We start from the raw sequence: 14678 nt of genomic DNA, 5'->3' as shown, positions 1-14678 counted from the left end.
GCGGTTGATTTGGTTCGGGTCGCCGGTCGTGGGGCCCTGTTAGCCAAGGTTGACATTGAGGCGGCATTCAGGTTGTTGCCGGTTCACCCTCGTTGTCATCATCTCTTGGGTTGCAAATTTGATGGTTCTTTTTTCGTGGATTTGTGCCTTCCAATGGGGTGTTCTATTTCTTGCTCTTATTTTGAGAGATTTAGTACATTCATTGAGTGGGTGGTCAAGCAACGTGCTGGGTTGTCATCTTTAGTTCATTACTTATTACATTATTGTTCGTGGGCCCTAAGGATTCGAAGGTCTGTCAGAAGCTGATGTTGACTTTTGATCTAGTTGCTTCCGAATTTGGTATTCCGATAGCAGTGGAAAAGTCCGAAGGTCCGATTACTTTTTTGTGTTTCTTGGGTATCGAAATAGATTCAGTAGCAATGGAATGCTGTCTCCCAGGTAAAGGTAAATTGTTTAGTTTAAGGGCGGTCGGCGGCCCTTGTTGCCCTGTTGGGGCAATTGTAGCCTTTCTGAAGGTTAGGAATGGGGCGAATGAGGCTTTCTTTATTCATCAGGATGATTCTGTATTGTCAGTTTTTCAGTTCGTATCTGTTTTTAAGAAGTCGCTTTCTTTGTTAGGGTAAAATCCTTGCGAATTCGGTTCTTATTCCTTCCGCATTGGGGCTGCGACGGAAGCTCAGCTCTTGGGTTTGGAGCCTCAGTTAATCAAAAAGATTGGGAGATGGGGGTCGGACTGTTTCAGAGTGTATGTGAGGCCGGGTTAGTGGTATAAAAAAAAATAAAAAATAAAAAAATGTTTGTTTTTTTTCTTTGTTCTTCTTTTTCAGATCCATTGAGATGTTGGGTTATCGGTAGGGTTGCACTGATAGCGATACTAGTATCGTTATCGGTGCCGATACCAAGTATTTGCATGAGTACTTGTTCTCATGCAAATGCACCGATACTTAAACCGATACCTGCACTTCCTACCCATACTCAAACTGCATGTTCCCATTTCATTTTAAGCTGTAGTGGAGACGCAACTAAAATGGTTCATTTCTGTTCTTCCAATACAAATTGCTGTTGTATTGTATTATTGTAAGAGAGATCACTGTACCTTGTACAGACAGACCCCTGAAGTACTGGGTAGTTAATAAACTGAGATTTCAAGCTCTGGCTAAAATGGCCCAAAATTATCTTTCTGCCCCATGCAGTAGTGCTGAGAGTGAGACTGTTCAGCTTAGCATCAAACAACATTACTGATAGCAGAAACAGACGTATAGCTGAACATACAGAGATGCTTGCTACTAACTTTTCAAAAATTATTATAATTGCTAGATTGCCTGTAATACTGCTAGTTCTTCTCTTGCACAATTATGCTCAAAACATACTGTACTCTGAGGAACATCCTTAGCTTATATAATTGAGGAAGAGTGTTCATAAAAAAAATTAGTTAAATCCTATGAACACACATCTTACAATAATAGGACTAGATTTAGATTACATTTGATATGTAAGCTTTACCAATGCTCTGTTCACATTTCCAACTCAATAGACTTAAATAGAGTTGCACATGCAATGAGCATTGGTAAAGCTTACCAGTCAAATGTAAGCTAGCCCATAGTGTTGTTCCCCATGTTTAAACAGTGCACTGATATTTTTTTTTACTGCATTGCACTTTTGGTTGGTTGTGATATTACATTTGTTATTTATTGTTGTTATTATGAATATATTTGAAAGTAATATTTTTATTTATAAACGTGCTCTATGAAATTTCTTCGAGTTTCTAGAACTTTGTGATAACAAGCAAATAAACCTGTTTTATTATTTCATAATATCTTTTGAGTTACAGTTCTTCATAATTATAAAGAAGCTATCTTAAATCATTAGTCTGTATTGTGCTTGGGACACTGTCACATGACATTAAAAAAGTATCGGTAATTGGTATCGGCGAGTATTTTTAAAAAAGTATCGGTACTTGTACTCGGTCTTAAAAAAATGGTTTCGGTGCAACCCTAGTTATTGGCCATTCTTATGTTTATTGGCCCAGGAGGGCTGCTGCTGTTAAAAAAGATAGAGCCCAGCTGGGTTTTTGTAAGGAAAAAGTTAATTTGAGGTGGTTTGGGGTTAGGGGCATGAGATGGTCCCAGCTTTTGGAATCTGTGGTTAATTACGCTAGGCTTTTTTCTCCTCCTAATATCTTGGTCGTTCATCTGGGAGGGAATGATTTGGGTTTTATGGCGCAGAAGTCCTTGGGGGATAAGATTAAGTGGGATTTGGACCGGTTACATACGTTGTTTCCAAGTTTGCTAATTATTTGGTCAGATATAGAATGCCGGCTGGTTTGGAGGGCAGCGTGGGACTGCGTTAAGTTGGAGAATTCTCGGCAAAAAGTGAACCGTATGGTGAGTAGTCATGTTAAAAAGTTAGGGGGCCTCGCCTTGAGGCATTCAGAGTTTGAAGGGGAATCGGGAAAATGTTTTTTCCTTCGCGATGGGGTTCACCTTAATGAAGTAGGCTTGCATTTATTCAATTTCACACTAAAGGAGGGTATTGAGTTGGCCGCAGCTGTTTTGGGCGGTGCTCAATATGTGACAGAGCAATCCCTACTAGGCTAATAGCAGAACAGATTGCCTCAATCAGAGCCAAGATAAATTCCATAGAGGAAAAGAAAGTTCAATTCAATCTCTTTGCCCTCAAACAATTATATTATTATAAGAGTAATAGGGCGGACCATTTCCTAGCTCATAAGTTGCGCATTCGTACCCAACAACGACGTATCCAGACAATTAAAACCCAATCGGGGCTGGTGTTTTCTCCCAAAGAGATAGCCAAGGCCTTTGCACATTTTTATGAATCTTTATATAATTTGGACAGATCACCATAAACCCCCAAATCATCCTCTTCCCAACAAATCATCCTCTTCCCAAATCAAACAATTTCTATCATCCCTAGCCCTCCCAATTTAATCCGAGGAGGAAACCCAAAGTCTCTTGAACCCACCCACTTCAGAGGAACTCGAACGGGCAATAAAATCTCTACAAACAATGCCCATGGCCCTGATCGTTTCACTGCATTATTCTATAAAACTTTTTCAAAACAACTAGCCCCATACCTGCTGAGATTTTATAAAACTACCTTTTCAGAGGGCGCCTTACATCCTGAATTTTTAGAAGCAACTATCTTCACCTTTCCGAAGGAGGGCAAAGATCACTCACTATGTGAGAGCTATAGACCAATCTCCCTAATAAACGTGGACATCAAGCTCTACACCAAAATTTTAGCCACCCATTTAAACCAAAATCTCCCGACTTTAGTGAACCCCGATCAGGTAGGCATCATCCTAGGTAGGCAGCGCTCGGACAACACGTCTTCTTAATAATTTCACAGAGGCCACGGACTTGGGAATACTTCTCCTCGCCCTGTCGATGGATGCTGAAAAAGCATTTGACAGGGTGAGATGGGAATACATGTTTGCTACCCTTAACGCTTTTGGTCTCCCATATAGTTTTATCAAAGCGATACAGGCACTATACTCTTTCCCCACTGCCAGGGTTCGAGGTTTGGGCTTCTGCTCTGATTTAATTAATATCAACAATGGGACCAAACAGGGATGCCCCTAGTCTCCCCTACTCTTCATCGAGCCCCTGGCGGCAGCAATCAGAAATTCCATCCAAATTCAGTGCCTTCTTTTACATTATTCCCACCAGAAACTAGCTTTATATGCTTATGACCTAACTCTGTTTATCACTAATCCAGAAACTTCCCTCCCCACCCTTTTTGATCTTTTAGATAATTTTGGAACTATTTCCTTCTACAAATTGAATATAAGCAAAACAGAGGCCTTTCCCTTGAACCTGCCACAATCTATCCTTTTATTCAAGCCTCTTTAATAGGCTTTTGGGTCGTACACATGTTCCAGAACTAATTTCTCAACCAAAACTCTTTATTCATTAAAATTTAACTTTTTAGGAACTCATTGTTTAAGGTTTTTCTTCACTATTTTTTTTTTGGAATATACCCTTTTGGACATGGGATATATAAGTGGCTTTGCAAGTCAATTCTGCAACATAGTATTATCAATTTGCCAGAATTGTATCCAGTAATCCAAGTGATTGACGTTCAACTACCCGGTAATGCAGCTTCCTGATTGGCCAGAGACCTGTCACATGACCCAAAACATGCTGCTGCAGTACACGCTACAACCCTGTGCTAGAGATTTGCAAGCATTATCAGAGGGTTGATACGTGGAGTTCGCAGGAGCCGTATAGGAAGTGGAGAAACCTTATATAAAGGAGTTTCATATTCCGGGTGAGTTTTAATCGCTAAGACAAACTGGCACAAAGTTTCTTTTTTTCCAGCACTCTAGACTGCTTACCACTATTTTGCCTCACATCTATGCAAATACTTTTGTTTACAAAAAAAACAGTGAACAAATTAAAGATTGCACAGCCAATCCCTCACCTTGTTCTGTTTTTAACATACCGGTTACCAAAAACTTTTACCTTGCTTTGTCATCAAATTTGATGAATACTCTGTGACTAACATCAACTTAACTTCAATTTGATGGACATTTTGTGATTAATATTTTAATTTCTGTACAGTTATAATTGTTTGTATACCCATGAACCACCAGTGTTTTTTTTCATTTTTATTGATATCATTGATCTTGAATATTAAATATATTTCTGCTTATCAATAAACGCATAAGAATATATATGCTTTTAAATTTGCATACATTAGCATTTATATAATATACCTCTCTTAGCAGCTTTCATTAGCGCAGCCTTTACACTGTGTTTTGTTTTTTACATTTGAAATAAACCTGTGATTTTGCTTCTTTCAGGGTTGCTTGTGCTAAGCTTTGACAGGGTTTTTTGTTTTCTTCTTACAAATATCCCCTGCCCTCACCCGTCAACAAACCACTCTATTACAGGATTACTCCATGGTCTTCCTTTTGCGGGCCATGGTGTGCGGAATGCATTCTCTGACCTTAAAAACTTTCTGCTTTTTTTTCAGAGGAAGAACTTCTCTCACATAAGAGCTTAATAGAAAGTGTTTCTGCCCCGATTAAATACCAGTTTGACCTCATTAGACTCTGCTCCCTAATGAAATATTGGGGATTTCTTGATGGCCCACCCAGACCCATATCTCCCTGGGAACTTTGCATGAAAACAAACACCTAACTCAGGTCCCCATTATCCTACCACTATCAGTATCTGCTAAATGCACAGACATTAACGAAAACTAAAGACATGCATGCCTGGGAACAAGATTGGAAGCAGACACACTCAGAGAAGTGCTGGAGCGATGTGGTTGCCCACACTAAACAAACCATACACTGTATGACTTTATACAAACTTTACTACAAGCTCCTCACTAGATGGCATTTTGTACCACTCAAATTACACAGAATGTTCCCTGACACTTCCCCCCTGTGCTGACGAGGAGGCTCACGGAATGGAGATCCATACCATATCTGGTGGACTTGCCCAATCATCAAACCTTTCTGGTCCAAATTAAATTACTTACGCTGTGTCAACAACTAGGCTTGGTTGGGGATCTGCCCTCTGAAGTCGCACTCCTACACGTAAACCTCCAAAGCCACCCTTTACCTGAGCATTGCTTACTTATAACGATTCTTATGGCAGCAAAACTTATAATTGCTAGAAATTGGAAGAAACCCAACCCACAATGGCAGGCCTTCATACATCTAATCACTTACTTTAAATCCATGGAGAGCTATGCCTACCTCTCACGCCAACAACACAATTTATTTTTTCTCATTTGGGAACCTTGGGAGGCCATTGGCGAAAGCCGGATACTTTCTTTCCCTTAGTCTAGCAAACTCATTCTACTAACACAAATAAAAATCCACTCCCCCTGGTTTCCTTTTTTTTCCCCTCCCTGCCTCCCACCCCTATGGTCCTTCTACCCTATTGATAACTTGTTTAATAGCCTGAAACAATTATATATTAAATACATATATACTAACTTTTCACTGAAAGGTCTTAAATATTGACAGCATATAACAATAAATTAATGTTTAGAAATGTTTTGCATTGAAAGGTAACATTGTTCTGAAAACAAGAGCTCAAAATACATGACTGACCTAAGATCTTGTAAAATATTACACCCGGGACATTCAGTTGATATACCCTGCAACACATGTTCTAATCAGAATCTTTCATGTTGGTACAATTTCACTTCAATCAAATAAATCTACCTTTTATTATACCAAACCTGGTGTGTCTGGGATGTAAACTCTTAGAGTGTAAAATACTATTGCCTGTGATTCGTTTCCTATATAGACTTGTTTCTATGGAACTTTCTTCTCCGTTAAAGAGACAGTCTAGTATAAATTAAACTTTCATTATTCAGATAGGACTTATACACTTTAATACACTTTCCAATTTACTTTTATCATCAAATTTGCTTTTTTCTCTTGGTATTCTTAGTTTAAACTAAACATAGGTAGGCTCATACGCTAATTTCTAAGCCTTTGAGGGCTGCCTCTTATCACATGCTTTTAAAATCTCTTTTCAACACAAAGAGACAGAACGTACATGTGGGCCATATAGATAACACTGTGTTCAGGCACAGGGGGTTATTTAAGATTTAGCACAATACAATGCTAAATTTAAGACAATAGATAATAAACAGTCACAGTCATGTGATCAGGGGGCTGGAAGAAGGTTCTTAGATACAAGGTAATCACAGAGGTAAAAAGTATATTAATATAACTGTGTTGGTTATGCAAAACTGGGTAATGGGTAATGAGGGGATTATCTATATTTTAAAACAATAACAATTCTATGGTAGACTGTCCCTTTAAGTACTAGATCTAAATAATTTCTCTCGAGAACCTATATTAAACATAAATTTAAAACCCACTCTTCTGTAGTGTCACAAATAAAAAATGAATAATCAATGTACCTCTTGTAAATGATGATATTACCTAGAAGCGTGCTGCCATGTCCATAAACGTAGGACAGCTCCCAACAACCCATAAAAAGGTTGGCGCAGGTGGGGGCCAAAAACTGCCCCATGTCTGTCCCACACTTCTGCAAATAGCAATCACCATCAAACATGAAAAGGTTGTGGGTTAAAAGAAAATACTCTAAGTACAAAATCCTTATGAGGTTGTGAAAACACGGGGTATTGTTCTAAGAAAAATGTAATTGCCTTTAGACCCTTATCATTGGGAATACTGGAATAAAAGCTCTTTGCGTCCACTGTAAGCCCTTTAAACCCTTGTTGCCTTTCTAGTTGATTCAAAAAATGCCAATGTTGTTTGGTGTCCCTGAGATAAGAGGGAAGCATGGGAACAAATGGTTTTAATAAATTATCCATCCACTGCCCTAAAGGCTTCAATAGGGATCCAATACCCGAAACTATCGGTCTACCTTTAACACACATTATCCCTTTTGTGAACCTTGTGCAGGTGATGGAAAATTGAAATCCTAGGATATTGTACATCTAGGAAACTTATTACTATCAAAAATTTCCAATTCAAATCCATCATCAAGTATCTGTTTTAACTCCCTGTAGAAAAGAGAAGTAGGATCACAATCCAATTGTATACACATTCAAATCATGTAGTTGGCTCAAAGCTTCAGAAATATATTGTGACTTATCCAGCACCACTATACTTCCTCCCGTATCACTTTTTCTAATCACAATATTCTCATTCATTTGAAGATTTAAAATACCATCTCTTGTTTAGTCAAATTGTCAATCCTTTTATCTATATTGTCATGCAGCTGCGTTAAAGCAGCTTCAATTTTATGATAAAAAATCTCCAGATAATTGCCTCTGAATTTCAGAGGATTAAAAGTTGCGTTTGGCTTAAACTTAATATCAATAGCAGTGGGTTTATTTGATTCAAGATCTAATTGTAACAACATAATATAATCCCTGGCATCATCAAACCTAACATCGCAACATGTTACAGGAATCTCTAAATCATCCTCAGTAGGAATCCCCGTCGTATCCATACTATGTGCAAAAAATGTTCTGAAAGTTAAATCACTCACAAATCTACTAAAATCAACAACGGTATCTAATAAATAAATGTTTGTTGCTGGTATAACAAAATAAATATCCTAAAACCCTATATTCAGCCTCAGACAATTGAAAAGTTGAAAGATTGGTGACAGTTAAATTGTGTACTTGGATTTTTGGGGATTCTTCCTTAATGAATGGGAGTGCCACCCTCTAGGCTGTCATTGATTTCCAGCCCCTGGACCTCTAAAAATGGCTTTGGATTGACAATCCCCATTCATGTAAACGCGGTTTGTAATAAACACACAGACAATGGTCATGACAAAGGGTTGTCACGTGCATCAGATTAGTTGTGTTTAGTCAATCTAAGAGTAATGATTTTAATATACTTCTGAGAAACTGTGAGGATTTGCAGGATCTGATTGCACTCAATGAAAACAAACACATTTCTTCCCACCTCAAAAATAGAATCGGCCAAATAGTGGCACTAAATATACCAAAATGCATCTAAATCAATACCTTGGGTTGCTCAGACAGGAAAGCGGTTTGCAGTTTGCTACAGATGTACCCATAAAAGGCAAAAGTATTGTAGTGTTAGGAAGAGTCAACATTGGGGCACCTTGCAAGCTGGTGACTGGCTTAGCAGAATATGGCCATATTGTGTAAGTAAGATCCTAGTTTTACCATAAAAGCATAGGTATTTTTTGCAGGCAATTTTTCAACGTTTAAAATTTTTAGTTTATTTGCAAGAGGATGTTTGCCTGTTTTGTGTGACAATTTAGTCTCATTGGCTGCACTCCCAATGATGTATTTAAACTCTTTTTGTAAGGTGTGCTAAACTAAACTTTGTGGATTTGAAGGAAAAAAAAAAAGAGGAGACTGGAGATAATCTTCCATTGGTTAACCCTTTGATGCCCTTAGGATGTCCCATGCTGTCCTAACAGCGCTGGGCTTTAACCATCTTAGGAATGCCTGGAATGTCCTAACATTTGCAGCTTGCTGCTCCCCTCTGTCATGAGTGAGCTCGTCTCAGGTGCAGTAATAAAGAGGTCCAGACCAGATATTTATCAAACAAGGGCTCACAGCAGGAGAGGTAATCTTTATTACACTGTTGCAACAGTGTCCCAGAACAAAAAACAGCAACGCAAGACTAACACATTTTCATATACATGCATTTTTATACTATTACAGTTCCTTACAAAGCAGAGAGCTAATTGGCTGATAATGATTGGCCAATAAATCTCACGTGATTAGTGGTTACTAGGAAAGGGGGGAAAAAACAGGTCCTCTATGTTAAAATTTGGGAGATATGTTTTCTTGGAATGTGACCAGAGGCTAGTTGGCTAATTGGATTGAGAAGTTGATACTGTACAGAGAAGCCTTGGATTTTACCTTGAGTTTCAGATATTTAGAAAACAATGTATGGGAGAAGCCATAACTTTAAGATGAACTGATACATACTTATTAGGCTAAAAGTAAGTTGTTAAAGATGCATCACTTATTAGGTCAGGAGTGAATTGCTGGAAAATACAGAAGTAATATATCTGCAGTTTCCGAGAAGATTTCAGTAAAAGAAAAGGAAAAGTTTGGTTAAACATATAAAATAATGAAAATAGAATAAGCAGCTCATAACATTCCCCCCTTTGATCGCAAACGTCAAAGTGCCGCGATCACAAAAAGTAAATGCGACTCATGGCGGTTTGACAATCACAATGCTATTAGTACATGGGTGCTCGGCTGCTCGCGTCCAAGATGGTTCACAGGATTACAAGAGGGTAAGCAAAAACAAGGTAGGAGTGAAGTTATTAGGTAGTAGGCAATTCCGCTATTACCATACGCTAGTCGCCATCGGGTGGAGTAGACAACTACCTAAACGTTCCTATGCTGTATATGTGTGTGTGGCATGACATATGTGTGTGGCATGACATAGTGCAGAAACATCCCCTCCCAGATTTATTAACAACAATTAACAATCCCCATCATTCTTGCAGAGTTGATGGCGAATAGTGGGTTGTCAGGCAGTATCATGGCATGTTTGGGAGGTGAAGGAATTCTGCACCTATGAAGGAAATATAGAGAGTGTAAGTATAAGGTAATGCAATATGAAAGCAAAATAAAACAATACAGAAAGACAATGAAGAAATAGAAACCACCAGGGAGGAAAAAAGGAGTGGGTTATGGGTATACAGGCTACGACCAGGGTGGCCATCAAGGTAGATGATGGTCCATGGTCTCTCCGTGGCCAGTTTCCCAATGTAGGAAAGTTCTAGACGATCCTAGGGACGAAGTGCATCCTGCATAGGGATACGACAGGGAATTTTAGGGCACAGCTGGTGGGTAGGCAATAACATTGTAAGATCAAGAGGTCAAAAGAGACATAGAGTAGGAGAGAAGTATGTGAACTCAGAAGAAATCAGGGTCAAGAGAGATCTCAACATGGTGGGGAGATTCAAAACGGATAGAGGGAAACAAGTATTTGGGAGAAGAATGAGAGACAGTGAAAACATTCTTGCATGTAGAGATTAGACCAGGTACACATTGTATACAGCAACACATCAGTATAAGGCATACTATAATAACAATGCCATACAGAAAAAGGGAGTGTAACCATCCCAAATTAGGTAGCCAATCAAAGAGATGGTTAAAAATACCTCCAAGGCCAAATTTGTATGTATGTATGTGACTGTGTGTGTATTTATGCATGTATGTGTGTGTGTGTGTATGTTTGTGGAACCAGCAAATTACAGACCTTGTTACTACAGCATGGGGGGGGGCAGGGGGTAAACAGCGTCACTTTACAGTACCACTATATACAGTATGGGGGCTGGACCATGTCACTGACTACTGTGGTCACTTTATAAAGTATTGGGCGGGTAGGGTCAGGCCAGCCATTTCACCGGCAGATTACAGACTGTGTCACTAACTTACTATATACAGTACTGGGGTCAAGAGAGATCTCAACATGGTGGGGAGATTCAAAACGGATAGAGGGAAACAAGTATTTGGGAGAAGAATGAGACACAGTGAAAACATTCTTGCATGTAGAGATTAGACCAGGTACACATTGTATACAGCAACACATCAGTATAAGGCATACTATAATAACAATGCCATACAGAAAAAGGGAGTGTAACCATCCCAAATTAGGTAGCCAATCAAAGAGATGGTTAAAAATACCTCCAAGGCCAAATTTGTATGTATGTATGTGACTGTGTGTGTATTTATGCATGTATGTGTGTGTGTGTGTATGTTTGTGGAACCAGCAAATTACAGACCTTGTTACTACAGCATGGGGGGGGGGCAGGGGGTAAACAGCGTCACTTTACAGTACCACTATATACAGTATGGGGGCTGGACCATGTCACTGACTACTGTGGTCACTTTATAAAGTATTGGGCGGGTAGGGTCAGGCCAGCCATTTCACCGGCAGATTACAGACTGTGTCACTAACTTACTATATACAGTACTGGGGGTTAAATAGTGTCACTATATATATATATATATATATATACATATACACACACACAGTAATAGGGGGTCAGACCATCTCACAGACTGTGGGCACAGGGTACCTCCTTTTGCAGACATGTAATCTGATTCACATTTTTTTTTTCTGTGTAAAATGTAAAAAAAAAAAAATGTATTAAATTCACCCTTTTTTGGAGGGGGGGAGGGGCGGTGGGGGGGGGGGGCCTTCTTAGATTCTTGCACCTGGGCCCTGTGGTTTCTAGTTACGCCTCTGAGGACAACGTGTGAGTTTAGTCCCCATTCACCTAAAGAATAGTTCTCTGTGGACAATTGGGCATTAAGTAAATGGGGAAAGAATCATGGGGGTAAATAGGGGTTGTGGCAAAGGTAGTTATATGGGAACGTCAAGCAAGAAGGGGTGACTTCTAGTAGTAGGAGGAAAAACTGCCACAGATACAAGGTTACCAGAACAAGAGTATTTAGTAAAGGGGTTAGGACAAACACACTGACCAGAAGACACATATTGGGAAATAGAGTAAGAGAGCATGGTCAAAAGTGTGCCACAAAACAAAGGAGACATATTGAGGGGTGTTACTCAAGAATCAAGATATCAACAGAGGAGTGTGACAATGGAAATAAGAGTTAGAAAGACAGATCTTTCAGTTTCACTCATTCAGCTAGTGAGATTTCACTATTTCTGGTTAGTCTGAGTTTCAAACCCGGAAGGGTCTGAATTAACCAATCGTCGTCAGGGGTCTTGGTTACCCCTTCTTCAGAGGCCTTGGTTGCCCCAGCTTCTTCTTTCTTTGGCTTGTTGCAGGCTGCTTCTTTATCTGGGCTGTATCTTTTACACCTGGAGTAGTGGATCCAAGAGTCGACCTTGGCAACTTTGATAGCTGTTGGAGTAGTCAGCAAAACCAGTAAGGACCTTTCCAGAGAGGCTGCAGTGACTTCTTTTGATAAGTCTTGACCAAAATGGGGTGTGCAGTCACATCCAATGGCAAGGGCTGACAGAGAGAGACATGTCTGTGGAGAGAATGTAATTGCTTTTGCAGTTGCAAAAGATAGGCAGTTAATTGTACATCACACACCGCAAGGTCAGGCAGGTGTAAAGTGTTGGCACTATACAAAGGAGGTGGCCTACCAAACAATAGTTCATATGGTGAGAGCTTGAGGGTTCCCCTATGGTTTGTGTGAGTTCCAAACAGTACTAGGGGCAAAAAGCATCTACCCATTTAAGGCTTGCTTGAGAACAAATTTTTGCAATAGTCTGTTTTAGGGTCTGGTTCTTTCTTTCCACTTGGCCTGAGCTTTTCTGGATGACAAGGGGTATGGAGATGCCAAGTAAAACCTAAGGCTAATGTCAGTTGCTGAATAATATTACTTGTAAAATGTGTTCCTCTGTTAGATTCAATTACTCTGGGGAGGCCAAACCTGGGTATAAGTTCTTTTAGCATTCACTTGCCAACTTCTTGGACTTTCACAGTTCTAGTAGGAAAGGCCTCGACCCATCCAGTAAGTTGGTCCACTATCACAAGTAAATGTTTGAAACCCCTACAGGGAGGTATGTCAGAAAAGTCAATTTGTAAACGTTCAAAAGGTTGAAATGACCATGGGCGTCCACCTGGTGGGCCTTTAGGTTCCCCCCTTGGATTGAATTGAGCACGTCTCACAATTCAATACAACCCATTTTGCAGCTTGATGGGGGGGGGGCAAACCACTGTCTGTTAAGGGTTTCAGCAAGTTGTGCGGTACCTCAGTGTGTTTGGTTATGCAGAAAGGATAGCATATGAGAGAGGTGCGGTTGAGGTAGAGCAGGGCATCCATCTGGAGTGGACCAGATACCAAAAGAGTCATCGGTAAGACCAAGAACAGTCCAGAGGTGAACAGTTTGTTTAGGAAGAGAAGTGTAAAGAGAAGACAATGTAGTGTAAATGGCAGAGAAGCTGTATGCTAAGCAATTTGATCAGCATAATTATTACCAAGTGAAATGGGTTCCTGTGAGTGGGTGTGTGCTTTGCAATGAATGACAGAGATGGAAGTGGGTAAATGGATTGAGTCAAGGAGTGCAGAAATTTTTGGTGCATTGGCAATTTGGGTACCAGCAGAAGTTAGAAAACCCCTTAATTTCCATAATTGACCAGTGGCATATACAATCCCTAAAGCATATTTACTATCAGTGTAAATGTTTACTGACCTGTCCTTTGAGAGCTGACAAGCAAGTGTGAGTGCATGTAGCTCAGCCGCTTGGGCACTGTAGTGAGGTGGGAGGGGCTCGGCCTCTATAACAGAATCTGTCATGACTGCACCAGAAACATTCACCATCCTCAAACTTCCATCACAGAACAGTGTCCAATCCAGGCTAGGTAGAGGCACATCAGAGAGGTCATCCCTTGGTTTGGAGGAAAAGAGAAATACAGATAAACAGTCATAGTGTGGGGTACCATCATCAGGCAGAGGTAACAAAGTTGCTGGGTTGAGAGAGGTACAGTGGATGATAGTGATATTAGAAGGTACAAGAAGCAATGTCTCATACCTAGTGAGACGTTGATTTAAAAAAAATGTTGTGTATTTGTCTGACTGAGTAAGAGGTGTACTGCGTGTGGCACATAAATGTGTAAAGAATGTCCCTGTACAAGCTCCTTTCCTCTATTTTGGCATTTGAAATAGCTGATTTAGTCTGTGGTATTCCCACCTATAGTAAACGTTTTATACTGGAGTCTCATCTATCAATCAGCCTAAGTAAACAAGCCAGCATAATAAACCACACTCACAGTGGGGTGCAGGATAGTTAAAGGGACAGTTTACCCAAATTAAGAATATTTTGAATTGAAACTGCTGACATACCGGTAGTTAAATATATTAGTGCTGAGCATACAATAAACCTCATTTTCTTTCTCTGTAAATAATTTTTGAAATCTCAGATTTTATATCAGTTTGCCTATACCCCTTTAAATATTTTTTTCCCTGCCTTCTGTGCATAGCACTTGCTCCACCCCCTGACTCGGTATTAAGCAGTGAGCAGTTTTTTTTTTAGAGCTTGAATACATTCAGGTCAGCGATATCTCTCAGTTTGCAACTTATTTGAAGAGAAAAAGAAAACGTTTGCAACATGCAATTCCACTCCTGTATTAGAACAGACTTTTACACAGACCTGTATGTATTCAACTCAGAAGTCAAATCCACATCGGCATGAAGCCTCAATCAGCTGGAAAGCAAATGTAACT

General features: G+C 39.8%; 1 long non-coding RNA gene across 1 annotated transcript; it reads right to left on the bottom strand.

The window, feature by feature from the left end:
* Nucleotides 1-9046: 9046 nt before the first annotated feature.
* LOC128640139 (uncharacterized) lies at nucleotides 9047-13798 on the bottom strand. The gene is made up of 2 exons (XR_008399297.1): nucleotides 13649-13798; nucleotides 9047-10042 (listed from the first exon to the last, which is right to left on the bottom strand). It is a non-coding gene; the product is annotated as an uncharacterized LOC128640139 (long non-coding RNA).
* Nucleotides 13799-14678: the final 880 nt, after the last annotated feature.

Source organism: Bombina bombina, chromosome 9 (assembly GCF_027579735.1).
Source record: "Bombina bombina isolate aBomBom1 chromosome 9, aBomBom1.pri, whole genome shotgun sequence".
Classification (NCBI taxonomy): Eukaryota; Metazoa; Chordata; class Amphibia; order Anura; family Bombinatoridae; genus Bombina; species Bombina bombina.
The sequence above is the reverse complement of the archived record's forward strand: the minus strand, read 5'-3'. Positions and strand labels throughout refer to the sequence as shown.